Source organism: Canis lupus, chromosome 24 (assembly GCF_003254725.2).
Source record: "Canis lupus dingo isolate Sandy chromosome 24, ASM325472v2, whole genome shotgun sequence".
Lineage (NCBI taxonomy): Eukaryota > Metazoa > Chordata > Mammalia > Carnivora > Canidae > Canis > Canis lupus.
Genome location: NC_064266.1, coordinates 1,448,167 through 1,464,697, shown reverse-complemented (window position 1 = coordinate 1,464,697; position 16,531 = coordinate 1,448,167). Strand labels below are relative to the sequence as shown.

General features: G+C 42.9%; 1 long non-coding RNA gene across 1 annotated transcript; it reads left to right on the top strand.

Annotated features, from left to right (window-relative positions):
* The first annotated feature begins 3,860 nt into the window (after positions 1–3,860).
* On the top strand, positions 3,861–13,507 carry LOC125753553 (uncharacterized). The gene is made up of 3 exons (XR_007405661.1): positions 3,861–4,050; positions 8,916–8,986; positions 13,356–13,507. It is a non-coding gene; the product is annotated as an uncharacterized LOC125753553 (long non-coding RNA).
* Positions 13,508–16,531: the final 3,024 nt, after the last annotated feature.

Sequence of the window (16,531 nt, the reverse complement as noted above, 5' to 3'; positions counted from 1 at the left end):
TTTAATTGATGATATTTTTCCTTTGATGGCACATAAAAATTACAACACTACTAATAATTATAGCATTTTATAGTCAGTGAAATGAGGCATATATATATTCTTTGTAAAAGTAGAATTATCTCTCTCTAAACCTTTTGCACTAAGCATTTTTTTTACACTAAGTACTTGTTTAACGGAATCAAATTAACACCAGTTGTTAAAACAGCAGCAAAATGTTTCTGGCTAAACTCATTCATAAGAATGCTCTGCCCTCTGGGACACTTTATTCCCTGATCCTCCACTTTCTTTATTGTGAGTTATTGCAAACCCTTCTCAATTGGGGAGTCTGAGGAAAGTTGACAAAACGGATGCCTAAAGAGTCCCATTACCTGTTACCCCCTAGGAGGGTATACTGGGGGATGAATATTCTGTCCCAGCTTTCTGTCCGTGGAGTGATCCTAGGACTTTGCTCTCCTTCTACCTGCTTCCCAAACCAAACAAACCCCAAGTAGAAGCCCTCCTGCTGGCTTTGTAGTGGACTAAGCATTCAGAGTTGCTCCCTTGGGCAAGGGAGATACGAGGTTTGCACTCAGAGCATGGGAACTTGCTAGAAGAATCCCCCACAGTTGGGGGCTTGTCCCAGGGTGTTCATTTTAAACCCTAAATACATTCACTGCCTGAGGCACTTTAGGAAAATAAATGATCCTGGGGTCTTGGCTTTGGAATGTCATTTTCCCCCCTGATACCTGTTTTTTGAAAGACAAAGGGTGGCAGTAAAGCAAAGTGCAGGTGAACATGGGCCCAGCCTTCAAGTCTGTCTGCCCTTTTTGCTTAATGACTTTGAGTTAGAGCATTCAACTTCATTTTGTCTGAGACTCGGTTTCCCCATTTGGAGACAGGGTAAATAATGCGTCTTTTGCAAGCTAAGATTGAGGATTGAAAACCACAGTTTTCAGCATGCTCAATGCTCCCCAAGAGGCTCCTGCTGTTCGTCATTAGAAGGAAGAAAACAAGGAAGCTGAGAATAGTAAAGGATTAATAATGAAGGATTATTACTTTCAGAGATTGAAAAGAGCTGAGAAATAATCTAGTCCGAGCCTCTCATTCTACAAACAAGAAAAGTCAAATTCTGACCCAGACCAAGACTTTCATAAGACAAGAGGAAAAGTTTAGTGTCAAAGCTGGGCCTTGCTGTACACTTGGTAGAAATTTCCTACAAGTAATGGCAACCACACACGGACTTAGACCAGCTGGATTTTTAAGTTTTACTTTAATATCATAGACTGAAAGAATGTGGCTCAATATTTTGGTGTTTCTAGTGTAGGCCATGTTTGTCAAAGGCAGTTAAAATAAAAAAGCTTAAGCTTTCTTCCTCCTTAAATTAGAGTTTAAAATATAAAATTCAGGTGAAGATGGGAATTCAAATTTAGAAGGCCAAGAGAAGGAAGACTGAAGAACTAGAAGATACGCATTTTGTCTTTCACAGGAAACAAATTCTTCATTCCGTGGTACAGCCAACCATAGCTTGCAAGATGAATGATATTTTCTGTCAGTGGTACACTTTTCCAGTTACATGAAACCCTGGTTTTGCGGGACAGACTCTGGTAGAGCAGTTACTGTGTCGAAATTTCACGGCTTCCCCCTGGAGCCAAACCTGTATGCACAGAGCATCCTGAGGTTGATAAGGAGTCTCGCGTTGAAATGTTAAACCACCACCACAGGTACTGGCACCTCTTTTCCCCGGAGCATCCCCTGTACAGGCTGCATCATTTTGATCTCAGACGAAGTGAAGAGAACAAGGTTCTTTGCAAGGGTTCAGGCACGTCCCTCCCGCCTCCATTATTTTTGCATTTCTGAAAAATGTTTATACTTTCACTCATTATTTTTTAAATCAACTTCTCTCTTTATTGGTTGCATACCCACTTCATCTGGTTCCTAAGTGATAACATCAGGACACATGCAGTTCCCTTATACTAGCTAACTATTTTCCTAAGATACAGTGAGAGAAATAAAGAGGAAAAGCAATAAATGTCTATCTGAGATAGAGGTGTATCAAGCAGTCATGCCGCATCCCAGTTGCACCGGGGGTTACAGGGATGCCAACATGCATTAACACTCATGCATCTGCATGCCAAGAGGAGTCTGTTTTATTGTAAGTGAATTAAAAATGGAAAGCTATTGCATCTTCTTCATGTCCCAGAAAAATGTAAGGAAAAAAATCATTATTTTTCCTCCAAACTGTGCATAGAGTGAAGGAAAATCATCTGGCCTTATTTCTTACAAAACTAAGAAAGGTTACTAACATGGCAATTGCAAATCCAAGGATAGCTGGTGGAGGTTCAGGTGGCAGAGCCTTATGACAGCTGGGCAGGTCCAAGTTCCCCAAGTTCTAAGTGTGGCAGCTGGGGTCGCAGGGCCTCGGGAGGCCTTGGGATGGCTGCGTTGCCACGGCAGCTCGCGGGAGAAGCCCTCAATGGCTATCCCTCTTGTCCTCTCCCTACAACCTGCTTGTGTTTTTTTCCAAGGACTTTGGTTTTGAGGTCCTGGTTTCAGAGACAAACGAAGATCTGATAGGATTCAGCACAAAACAAGACCCTTCCCCTGAACTTTGTTTTCTTTTGACTGTAAAACCAGAGTCACACATCTGACAGGCTCATCAATAAACAGAAGAATGGATTACGAAGAATGAAGAAGAATTAATTACTTATAAAAATGGCATTCCAAGGCAGAGGAGGCCTGGATAGCCTCATCTGCTTGTTCCACTGGCAGGAACCAAAGCTGGACCTGTGCCATCCCAGTTCATGCACAGGCGGAGGGAACCTCAAGGCCACACTGCACAAGACATGTCCCTGGACCTGTAGCACCCATTCTGCCTGCTGACAATGGGGGCTGCTATTACCTGGAACTCTCTGCCTTGAGGCTCTGTCATCCAAACAATGACAGACAGGAGGTGTGTGGATAAAAATCATTGTCAAGGGGGTTCTGCAGCTTCCTCCCCACAGCCGCTCCCCGGAGGGACTGAGAGGCACTGCCCAGGGTACATGAAAACAGTTCTATAAATTCCTTTGCATCTTACATCCCCTTGTCCCTGCTGGGGATTTCTGAGTTCACCTTACAACTAAACTCCTTGCACTTGATTCCTGGCTTCAGGGTGCGCTCCTGGGGGAACCCAGGCCAAGGCCTAGCTATGCGCGCACGCACACACACACACACACACACACACACATACACACACACTTGCTCTCTTGAGCACAGTCTTCATGCTCTCATGCCTGAGTTCTATTCTCCTGTCACTTACCATAGAAAGGGCATGATGAGTGTTATGATCCACTCCTCAAGACACCTGTCTGGGATGTGTCCTCTTTTCTTCCTGCTTAAAAGGAATAGTGCAGATGACAACTACAAAAATAGACTCTCATGGTTAAAAGAGTCTAAATGTTGGTGTCTATAAACACAATATGTAAATGGATTAAGTTTTCCTTTCAAAACACCTGACCTTTTGCTTTAAATGCAATGTTAACTAGCTTTGAATCCAAAATATTTGCATCTTGCAATTTCTGTCTACAGTCTCTGAAACAGCTGATGGAGAACATTCCTCATTCAAGATAGTAAAAGATAGGGTGGGGAGTGCTGATACTTCACTCAAAGACAGGAAGTGGAAGAGAACAAAGGGGAATCAATGGATTGCCTAGAACACTATGAGAGACATATTTTTTCATCTACTCTGATGGCTCCAGGGTAGGATCCAGGGAAAGAAGAATGGCACATTGCGGACTACAGAGCACCCCTCCCCCAAGAATAGCTCTTCTTTGAATTATGATCTCAGAATGGTTGTTTATAATTAGAAATGTTACCAGGACACACTGGTTCCTACTGTCCTGCTGTACTTGCCTGCTAGTATTAACAACCACACCAGGATTCAAAAGGCTGCTACACATTGCATTGGCTTTTCCCTATCTGAGATTGCTGAGCATTTACTGAAGGTTTACTACATGCCAGCCAGGGGGATAAAGTCCTCTAGAAAGGTGATTCAAATAATCCTCCTGAGAGCTCTCCAACAGCTTTGCCAAGGTAACCCAATCTGTGGATGAGAAAGCTGAGACTCAGAAAGATGAGGTAATTTGTCCAAAGCCACAGGAAAAGCCTGGTGGAGATGAGATTTGAACTCTGGTCTTTCTGAGTCTAGAGATTCCAGTTTAAGTCATAATACCAGCTGTTCCTTGAAAAGCAACCCCAACCCTCTCCCTGTCTGACCTGATGGCTGTATGGGATATATATTCTCAAAAGGACATTGTGCCTCTTGAGAATGGGTTCGTGTGTAATATGGGGTATGTGAAACTGAAGTGATAGACAAGGCATAGTTTCTGGAAAAGTCACATAGTTGATAGTTGAAATGTCATTTTCACACTAAAGCAAATGCACTGTGGCTGCCAATACTAAGACTCAAGACTTTTGATGGGACATTGAGCTTCTTTTCAGGGCCAGGTGGTGGCTCAGCCTCTGGTGCTTACTCACCTGAGCCCCTCTTCCCTTCTTGTTCCCCCCACCCCTACTCCAATGTCACAAAGTACCCACACATGGTCATATCGCCCATGATCCTGACCCATTGTTGCTAATTTGGAAAGATGCACTGAGGTAAGTCCACCGAGTGACTGCATCCTCTGGTACCCAGGATACAGTTCCAACTTGCTGCTGTCATTCTGTCAGTGGGTTCACACTGAAACCCTTACCTTGCACTTCATTAGTCCTAGAAGACTTAGCACTTACCAAGGTGGGCATGGATCCCAATGCATGGGCTCAATGACAGAGATAAATATTGACCAAAAAATGACATTTGTGAACATTTATTGCACATTCTGAGAATGGGAATGAAGGAAAAGATTACATTGAGACCAAAACTCAGAAATGGATTTGGTTTGGCAGACCTGGAAGGCTTCTTAAAGGAAGTGATATTGAATATGTCTCTAAAGGCTTGGTTGTTGGAAGAATACACCAACTGAAGACTGGGACATGTCGTTCTCAACCCTGGCTGCACATTTCAATCACTGACAGGACTTTAAAAATATACTCCTGCCCAGGCTATACCAAGACTGATTTAGATCAGAATCACTGGAAAGGACATAGGCATCCCTATTTTTAAGTTCCCAGGTGACCCTAATGTTCAGCCAAGTTCAAGAGGCTTGGGCTGGAGCTGAGGCAGGTGCAGAGGCTTGAGACCAGCATGTGTCCAGAGGGTGCATGTGGAGGAGGTGTGGACAGGTGGACAGAGGCTGTCAAATAAGCATGGGCAAACTGGGCAGGAGGCTGTTCCAGTGTCTAGCCCAGGAAAAAAAAGTGGTGGTGGTATTAGAGCTAGAGAGAGACCAACTCCACGAAGAAACAGGATGGGATATATCATCTAGGACTTGGCATGGATGGGTGAGAAACCGAGGGAGGGATGGGCCAGTCACGACTCCTGGTAGAGTCTCAGCATGAGTAACAGGTATGATTTGTGTTCTGTTTGCTAATTGATTTAGCGTCATCCCTGATGAAAACTGAGAGGGCCGTCAGCAGGAAGCTCACCTGCAGTAGCAATAAATAGCCCTGCTCATGTTGGGCCAGCTCTCTGTGGGGCTGGGCAGGCAGCCGGGAACAGGGCTTGTCTGTAATGACCTCCAATGTGGAAAGAAAAAGAACTTTCACATCCTGACTCTAAAACTCTCTCTTCGCCCTGTGAGTCAGTACATAAACTTTAATTCAGACATTGGCAGTGCTGTCAACAGCTCGTATGTCATTAGCAGAGAGCTGCTGAAGCTCCATGTGCTAGGGAACAGGCTGCTTTTGCTGCCTTCCTTAGAGGTCAGAACCTCCTTTATTTGTGGAAACTTCAAAGACAAGGTCTTTCTGGACTGTGGGAAAGAAGTTGAGATACAGAACTTTACCTCTGGCCTCTGTCCAGTGGCTGACCCATCCAGGCCAGGGTTCTCCCTCTCTGAGTGATACATATGTCACTCTGCACACCTGGTGAAGTGTGTAACCACAGTGCTGGAGGCCTGGGCTAGATCTCATGAGGTCGCCACCGAAAGCCCAGGAACGCAGCAGACCATGCTGAAAGAAAGCAGAGTATTAGCTTTCCACAAGTGTGGGTATGGGTGCTACCAACAAGTAATAGCATAGGTAGGAAAATGAGCAATAGCCTCTCCTAACTTGGTTGTCCTCAAAAACTATGTCTGCTGACTCCTCTTCAGAACTGCTGGGGGTGGGGGTTGGCAAACACCCCTGGGAAGAGCAAAGCCTCTCATCTGTAGGAGAACCTGAGCTCCAAAGCCCAATTCTACCTGATAGGAAAATTCTAACAAAACCTCCAAAGTCCATTACATGAAACTAAAGCTCAGCACAAGTTGTTAATGATTTGAATCTGCTACACATGGTATGAGTCCTTATAAACTAATAGCAGACCTGGTAAGTCCTAACTTGTCCATGGGCAAGGGGATGGGGAGCATGAACTACAATTTAAAATATAATACTAACTGCATGTACTAGCTGAAGAAATCACCCAACAAAACCACCCTGAAAGGTTTTTAAAATAGAAGGTGGTGTAGCTATTGTAAAATGATGCTGAGGAAAACCAGAAGCATTTCAAAGGTTTTGAAGTCTCATTATATTTGAAACAGCCTAGGTTTGCTGCTATATAGTTTATGAGCCTGAAAATGAAATTACAGGACATAAAATAGAAAAAACCTAATCAATATCATATAACCAGGAAGCTTGGAAATTTAAAGGACTTCTCATGTGCTACAGTTGAGGCCCCAAATGCCAGGAGAGAGCATATGGAGAGGAAGTTGGAGGTCAGATTACACCCCTGTTACCTTGTCCAAGTGCAACGGTTCTTCCATCAGCCTGATTTTGAGGTCTAAAGTCCAAGACATGGATGACTTTGGCTCCTTCACCTCCTCATTCTCATTTGTATTCTTCCTTCTCATAGCAGGCAGACTCAGTGTGAAATGAGCAGTTATTTTATCATTCAGAACTTGTAAAGACTTCCTGATCTTATTTCCACACAAGTAGTAAATTGTTAAGAGATATTCTCTGAAGACAAAGAAAGGATGAAGTTCTCCTTTTCCTCCATCACAAGAGATGATTGAAGCTCTTCATACCTTCCCCTCTCCACCATTCTAGGGCTCAGGACAGCTTTTGAAAGTTGTGGCTTTGGTGAAAAAGGTTGGCAACAAATTCCAGCTATCACAGTTCCTAGATGTGTGACCTGGGACAAGTCATTCCTTGAAACTTACTTTTCTCAACTAGTAATGGAGATAGATCTCTACTCAAATATCACTCCCTTGGAGACTCCTGACCCAGCCACCTGATCAATAATGGTCCCATCTCTCCATTTGGAAAAATTCTTCTTATTTTATTTTTAATCAGTGACATTCTACTCTATTTCTCTTTGTTGATGTGTTAACAATAGAAGGCAACCTCCTGGGTGCTGCATTCCTGCCCCTAGAACAGGCCTCATCTTAGTAACAGCAAGTGTAATCATGAATAAGGTCAGTTAATAGATACATTGAGAGGCAGGAAAGCCATAGGATAAATGCAGGAAATAACAACATGTATGGGTAGATAAGAGGAATACAAAGCTCACAGTGAGGAAGTACAAAGTGTGGTCAGAGTGTTAGGGAGTAAGTCAGCAGAAGGAGGAAGGCACTGATACTGTGGCAGAGTCCAGACACCAAAGATGTGAGAGGCCTGTTCCAAAATCCCAATGTCAACTCATGAAATACTGGAAAAGACATACATTGGTCTCTGTTCCTAGTTCCTGACATAGAGCTCCTAAAACCCTTGTACCTTCCTTGGTGATAGGAGTACTTTTGTTCTCTGGATGGGGACTAGTCACCAGAAAAAAATCAAGCCATGACTGGAGAAGAGAGACAGGTTTGAAGTAGAGTTAATAATCGACTGCACCAGTACAATGAAGCCTCCATAAAAAATGGGGGTTCAGAAAACTGGATTGATGAACACATATCAGTGGTGCACTCCAACTCCATGGAGACAGAAGGTCTCTGCTCAGGACTGTTTCAGACCTCACTCCATGTACCTCTTCATGGTTGTTCATTCATGTCCTTAATTACATTCTTTATAATAAACCAGTAGGGGGATCCCTGGGTGGCGCAGCGGTTTGGCGCCTGCCTTTGGCCCAGGGCGCGATCCAGGAGACCCGGGATCGAATCCCACGTCGGGCTCCCGGTGCATGGAACCTGCTTCTCCCTCTGCCTGTGTCTCTGCCTTTCTCTCTCTCTCTCTCTCTGTGTGTGTGTGACTATCATAAATAAAAATTTTAAAAAAAGAATTAGAATTATAATAAACCAGTAGATATTCCCTGAATTCTGCGAGGCTTTCTAGCAAATTACTAAGTCCAGTGAGGGGGATGTGGGAACCCTGATTTTAAACCAGTCAGTCAGAAGCACAGATGATACCTGGACTTGTGATTGTCATCTAAAATGGGGGAGCCAGAGTTTTGTGGGGCTGAGCCCTTAACCTGTAGGGTCTGCACTAACTCAGCTTAGTATCGGAATTGAATTGAATGATAGGTTGCCCAGATGATGTCACAAATTGCCTGATATGTTGCGCATCTGGTCACAGAAGTGTTCTGTGTGAGTGTGTAAAGGACAATAAAAGAGTGTGTTTCCTTAGACACTTCAACATCAATGAGTATTTGTGCATTGACCTTATGTGCAAAATCAAGTACCATGGGGCACATAGAAAGAATGGCTTCACTGTTTATCATCCAGGTGGGGAGAGGAGTGGATACTCCAGATGCCTCACCCTGTGCCCCTCCCACCCTCCCTTGAGTCCACCTGCTTTGTGGACGACAATTCCAGGTGTACTGATAGCACTCTACTGCAAGCACCTTCTTGTGCCCTTTGCCTGAAGGTTCTCCCTCACTTGTTTCTTCATAGGCCTGTGCAGTTTCACTCTTCAGGAAAGCCAATACTCCTGGGAACAACAGGATCATCCCTCAAAGCAGATGGTAATCACTGGGTCAAAGCTCCAGGCTCCCTGTCTGGGATGGGTCTGTGAAGTTCCTCAGAGGTTCCTGGCTGGCGTTGAATCCCAAATGCCCATGCAATATTTGCTCACTAACACACACATCACACATCATAGTTTTTTCTCCCTGTTCTGTCTTATTTTCCTTGCTCCTCCCCAACTCACTGGGATCCCCTCTAAATAGATAACCTGCCCCTAAGTCCTTATCTCAGGGCCTGTCTTCAGGGACACCAAAATTAAGCATGTACACAGTAATCGATAACCTAGAATATATGACATTAAATCAGAAGCATAGAATCAAAGTTGCTTAAAATAAGAAATTGACCTTTCTGAGGAAGATGACATTACTCTGGTCCCTGACCATCAGTGCAAGAAAGTTTTTTTATGGCAGGACTTTGAAGGATTGGTAGGATTTTCATAGTGGAATAGAGAGGAAGAGGATGAAAGGGTACAGAAAAATGCAAGGAAGGAGAGAAGATGAGGAAAAGTGGTCTTTGAGAATAGGAACATGATATTGTGATGGAGGTTGATGTACTGAATAGAAGAAAGTCCAAGAAGTATTGACTGGGATTGGATTATAAAAGATCTTGGATCTGTAATCATCAAGACAGCATGGTACTGGCAACAAAACAGACACATAGGTCAATGGAACAGAACAGAGTACCCAGAAATGGACTCTCAACTCTATGGTCAACTCATCTTTGACAAAGTAGGAAAGAATATCCAGTGGAAACAAGACAGTCTCTTCAATAAACAGTGTTGGGAAAATTGGACAGCCACATGCAGAAGAATGAAAATGGACCACTTTATTACATGATACACAAAAAAATAAATTCAAAATAGATTAAAGACATAAATGTGAGACAGGAATCTATTAAAATCCTAGAGGAGAACACTGGCAGCAACCTCTTTAGCCTCAGCTACAGCAACTTCTTCTAGACACGTCTCCAGAGGCAAGAGAAACAACAGCAAAAATGAACTACTGGGATTTCATCAGGATAAAAAGATTCTGCACAGCAAAGGAAATAGTCGACAAAATGAAAAGGCAACCTACAGAATGGGAGAAGATATTTGCAAATGACATGAGATAAAGGGCTAGTATCCAAGATCTACAAAGCAATTATTAAACTCAACACCCCCAAAAAACAAAAGAATCCAATCAAGAAATGAGCCGAAGGCATGAACAGACATTTCTCCTAAGAAGACATACAAATGGCCCACAGACATATGAAAAAATGCTCGATATCTCTTGCCATGAGGGAAATACAAATCCAAACCATAATAAGATACCACCTCTCCCCAGTCAGAATGGCTAAGATTAACTCAGGAAACAACATATGTTGGTGAAGATGCAGAGAAAGGGGAACCCTCTTGCCCTGCTAGTGGGAATGCAAACTGGCGCAGCCACTCTGGAAAACAGTGTGGAGGTTCCTCAAAAAGTTAAAAATAGAGCTACCCTACAACCCATCAATTGCACTATTAGGTATTTATCCAAAGTATACAAACATAGTGATTTGAAGGCACACAGGCACTCCAATGTTTATAGCGGTCATACCCACAATAGCCAACATATAGAAAGAGCCAGATCTCCATTGACAGATGAATGGATAAAGAAATGTAGTGTATGTGTGTGTATTGATGGAATATTACTCAGCCATCAAAAAGAATGAAATTTTGCCACTTGCAGTGACACTGATGGAACTAGAGAGCATTATACTAAGGGAAATAAGTCAGAGAAAGGCAAATACTACATGATTTCACTCCTTTTTTTTTAATTTATGATAGTCACACACAGAGAGAGAGAGAGAGAGAGAGAGAGAGAGAGGCAGAGACACAGGCAGAGGGAGAAGCAGGCTCCATGCACCGGGAGCCCGACGTGGGATTCGATCCTGGGTCTCCAGGATTGCGCCCTGGGCCAAAGGCAGGCGCCAAACCGCTGCGCCACCCAGGGATCCCCCATGATTTCACTCCTATATGGAATTTAAGAAATAAAACAGATGAACATAGGGGAAGGGAAGGAAAAATAAAAATGGAGAGTGAAGCAAACCATAAGAGACTCTTAACAAGAGGAAACAAACTAAGGGTGGCTGAAGGGGAGGTAGGTGAGGGATGGAGTAATTGGGTGATGGGCATTAGGAGGGCACGTGATGTAATGAGCACCAAGTGTTACATACAACTGGTGCATCATTAAATTCTACCCCTGAAACACTGTATGTTAACTAATTTCAATTTAAATAATTAAATAAAAAATTAAAACAAAACCAAAACAAGAACAAATAAACAAGCAAAAGATCTTGGAGATTAGCTAAGATTTAGAAACTTGAATCCATAGGAAATTGGGAGCCATGAAGAGTTTTTGAACAGTGGCTTGACTGTGATAATAGAAGAGATTTCGTATTTGACTGGGTTAGAAGGATCCCAGTATGTAAGAGTGAAGACCGGACTACAAGGACCTGGGGTGGTCTCTCTGGGAGTGTGTGGGAGGGATAAATGTGAGGGAATGTGCTTGGAACTAAAGCACACCACCCAAACTCCTGTTAGAGTAGGTTGCATAGCTGCTGGGAAGGGTGTGGGCAGCAACCTGCAGCTCTCAGTGGCTTCAGAGAGACCCAGAGAACCACCTCACTCCTCTGGCTCATGCACAGTCTAGAAGCATAAAGGATGGATCACCTCAACCCAACTTGGATGAATTCTTATGGGCCATTTTCACTCTGGGGCTGCTCATCTTATTGACCAAGGTTGACACTGGGCATGCATCACAGCTCAGCTTCTCCCTCTGCCTACTCTTCTTCCTTTCCTCCTCCCACAGGTATCAAGTCCCAAAGGTATTTCTATTCTTTTTTTTTAAGATTTTATTTATTTATTTTTTATTTATTTGTTTGTTTGTTTATTACCAAGAGAGAGCATGAGAGGTGGAAGAGGAGGGGCATAGGGAGAAACAGGCTCTCCATTGAGCAGAGAGCCCAACGTGGGGCTGAAGGCAGCTGCTTAACTGACCAAGCCACCCCGGTGCCCTGTGGAAGGTACTTCTTAATAATAAACACCTTGAGTGCTAAACTCAACCTCAAAATCTGCCTCTTATGAGCCCAGCATGCAACAGGAAAAATGCAAAAGGATGAGGGGGTGAGGATAAAGTTGACGATTGCATTTGAAGGACAAAGCAGAAATGAGTTGGCTTCCAGAATAACTGGGGAGGATTTGGTAAAGAATGATCCCATCAAACAAACTTGAGGATTGATTGTAAGGTGTTGATTTCAAGGGGATTTGCTATGTTTGGTTTCAGAGATGTTGAGTTTAACTGTAAGGATCTAAAGAACCCATGTGATCTAGTATCCCCTACGATGGAGACAACTGGTTTTACCCTACTTCTTGTAACAGTTCTGGCTCCATGGCCACAGATTGGGCCAGTCCTGGTTCCCAGCCCCAGTATGGTGATGTGAGCCAATCAGAATCCTTCAGTAGAATTTGCTAATTGGAAAGAATTAGTCATTATTTCCTCTGGTGCTGAAGCTGCTTTCTTCTGCAGCCATTATGTCACTTGTCACCAGGACAAGCCTGCATAGGAGTAAGAGTAAAGATGAGTACTTCTGTGATTGCATTACATTATATAAGACTCCCTTGAGGCAGATCAAAAAGTCTTGTGTTCACCTTGAAGAAACAAATGGCAATATTGTGGAGGGGGTCACTGGAATGTGGCCTGAAATGGTCCTGGTGCACAGCCATTGAGAAAACATGGAGCTCAGTCCCTCAACCACATGGAACCCAATTTTGCCAATGACCTGAATGAGCCTAGAAAGGATAAGAGCTGTAGATGAGAATGCAGCCTGGCTGACATCTTGACATCAGTTTCATGGGACCCTGAGCAGAGGATCCAGCAAAGTTTTGCCTGGACTCCTGGCCCACAGACACTGTAAGTTAATAAAACTATGTTTCCCTAAGCCACTAAGTTTATGGTGTTTATTATACAGCAATAAAAAACTATTATGCTGTCCTTCCCACATCTATAACTGGGAAATCCCACTTTCTGTCTTAAATTTATACAGGTTGGTTTTCTTCCTTTCCAACCAAGGGAGTTTGAGAGATGAGTGGCTCATAAATGTATAGAAAACTGATCCACCTAACAAAGAAGGGAGTTATGAACTCCAGGAAGACAGAATATTTGAAATGCATTATATTATGGTCAAAAATATTTGATGACCTACTCTGGAGGAGGATTATCAAACACCTAGTATATCTAGACAGCCCTGGTATCTGGAATATCTGGGCCCAAACAAAAAACATATCTGTTTAGTCCAATCCAGGTGAAGAAAAAACAATAAGAATTTCATATTTTACTTTTATTGGTATTCCAGTCCAGGCAACAAATATGAATGACTTCAAACGAGTAGTTGGCAAAAAAGGAGAAAGTGACTAAGGTACAAAAGGGCATTGGAAGACCATGTTGCCGTCAGATCTACAGCTCCTGGATGATTGCTTGATTCTTGTCAGAGACTGTAAATATTCCATTCATTGCCATTACCAATAAATCATGGCTTTTGTTTGGATGGTATCACTAGTGTTTTTATCATAATCTTGATACATGCAATTGTAAATAAAAGTCACTACTTTAGCTGAAAAATATATATAAACAATAAAACAATGTGTATCTGTACTAATTGAGTTCAGAGCAGAGATAACTTCATTCAATTGCTATTTTTAAAATATTTTATTGATTTATGCATGAGAAACAGAGAGAGAGGCAGAGACATAGGCAGAGGTAGAAGTAGGCTCCCTGCCGGGAGCCCCCTGTGGGACTCGATCCCAGGACCCCAGGATCATGACCTGAGCCGAAGGCAGATGCTCAACCACTGAGGCACCCAGGTACCCCTCAATTGCTGTTTCTTGAACATGGACAGTGATAGGTACAGTGCTGGAGTGAAGAGGCCATGGTGGGTGTGGTCTCTATCTTGCTCAGTTTACAGTCTGAGCCTTGCTGTCTTTGTGTTAGCTGCCCTGTGTTAAGGAGAAAAAGAACTCTGGATTCACAGAATGTTGAACTGTGGTGAGTTCAGCCTCCACATTCCACTAATAAGAAAAGGAGAATGGGAATAGTAAAATGGCAGATCTGGACTTGAACTCAGGTCTCTGGGCCAAGCCCTGGGCTGACACTCTTCTCTTGCAGCATGCCGGGCCTCTTGCTAAATATAAGGCATGACGGGTAGTCTGTGTCAGATGGCTTGGGCCTTGTGCTTCAACAGCTGTTTCATGGAGCTATGCTTTATTATACTAATTTTTAATTTGACTCAAAAGCCCCAGTATAAAAGATGAGAAGAGAGTTTTAAACTATCTTGTGGGAAATTGTTAGGTGGGAGGGTGTGGCACTTGTAAAATTCTTTATAGTACTGTCAGGATTTGAATGTGAAGAGAACTAAGGGCAGTAGGAGCTTTTCCTGACCCGTCACCTCCCTTTTGGACTTTGTTCTAAGAAGGAACAAACAAACTTTGGAGTGTCTTTAGGGTGGCTGTCTACATTACCGTACACCAGAACTTCTTGTGGATTTATTTAAAAATAATGATTATTATTTAATGAGTTAGGATAAAATTTTGGTTATTACCAATCTTAATGAGAATCTCCTTATAACAGCACCTCTGATCTTGCCAAAAAGATCCAGCATGAGCTTGATCATATATTCAGATCCAGGTGCCAATTTGCTGAAAATTTGAGGAACACATTGGGGGTGCAGGCTGCAAGATGCAGACTTGTGGAGACTCTTCAGGTCAGACCAACTGCTTCTTAGGTGGATAAATTAAAAGGAAAAGAAAATATTAAACAACATTTCAAGCTTAAAAATATGCAGGGAAGTAATTACTATCAAAGAAGGATGATGTGGACTTTTGGAGGAAAGAGGTTGCTGAGGTTGGGATGGATACATGGAAGGCTCCGGCAAAGTCCTCTTTACCTGAGTAGCAGTCACAAGAGTGCTTCCTAAATTATATGTACTTTTGTGTAATTTTCTATATTTCTGTTTTATAGCAAGTTAAGAACTAAAAATCATTCCCCAGGTGAATTTGATTTAGAGGTAGGGATGCCTTAACTTGCTGTATTCCAGCCATGGTACTAGATGTCCTCACATCCCCCAGTATTAATTTGAATTGCTTTGGGATAGCATATTGGGTTATTTTCATCTTATAATTTAGGAAACTGAAACTCAGCAAACTTTTGATGATGTATTATAATATAGCTAAGTATCTTGAAAATTCCAGTTTTCTTCAGACTCTTAATTATAGAGAACAAATTGCTGGTTACTAGAGGGGAGGGAGGTAGGGAATGGGGGAGATAGGTGATGGGGATTAAGGATGCGTCTGTCATGATGAGCAGTGAGTGATGTGTGCAAGTGTTGAATCACTAAATTGTACACCTGAAACTAATATAACACTGTATGTTAACTAACTGGAATTAAAATAAAAACTTAAAACAAAAAGAAAATTCTGGTTTTCTGGAAGGAGTGCCACATGTGGGGACCAGATGAAAAAGCTCAGGGTAAACCCCTTCCTTTGGTTTCACAGAACTCTAAAACACAGAAATTGGAGGGCACATTATAGGTAACATGCCATAAACACCTCTGCACTTTTCAATTAACACAGTAAGTCCAGAGAGAAAAGACCCTGCACCCAGAAAATTATTGAGGGGCATGTGTCCAAGTTTTCAGAAGTATGCCTCACCCTTTATTGACATTAATTCATTTAACCCTCTGACACTTTGTAGATGAGTAGTAATTAGAACTCAGGGAGGTAAAAGAACTTCAAGTCATGACTTGAAAGTGATAGATTTTGAACTTGATCCCTGTCGGGGTTCCTAGGTCCAAGCATAGGATTCTTAAGTGTATTCCAAGAGGACTTGTTCTGCCAGTGACAACGTAGAAAACCACCTTGGTGAACGTGTTGGACTGTGCTGTGTTGGTTATTCTCTTTTCCCCTTCCTGTGACACTGAATCCCTTGTCTACTCTTCTTTACTCTGCCCAGGGCCTGACTTGGCCATCCCCAGATTTCATCACCAGTCATCAAGTTTCCTTTGGGCTCGGGTTGCTGCAGGGCTTCAGCCAATGAAAGGCTCTCGCAAGAGACCAGCAAGTGGGAAGAAAGAGGATGGGGTATTTCTCTGCCTGCCATCTCCCAGCTTCCGCTTGGGTTGTGTGGCAATGCTGATCCTCTTTCATGCAGTTTCTTCCCCTATGCCAGCTTTCACAGGCTCTTACAAACACCAAGCCCGCTCCTTGCCCCTTCAGGCCAAAGGCAGTAATGGCTCCCTCTTGCTGCTTATCTCTGGATGCCTCAGTCTTCCTTCTTTGTTCCCTTAACTGTGCACATACTGTCACAAAGAGTCTCACCACTAAATTCTCTTAAGTTAAAACATTTGTGTAGAAGTCAGTTTCCTATCAAGACCCAGACTGATAGACTGGCCACATGTAGATGTGGGGTGAGCATGAACCTTACTCCACAAACTTGAGAATGAAAATCATGTCATGCTACTTAATGTTCTTTTTTTCA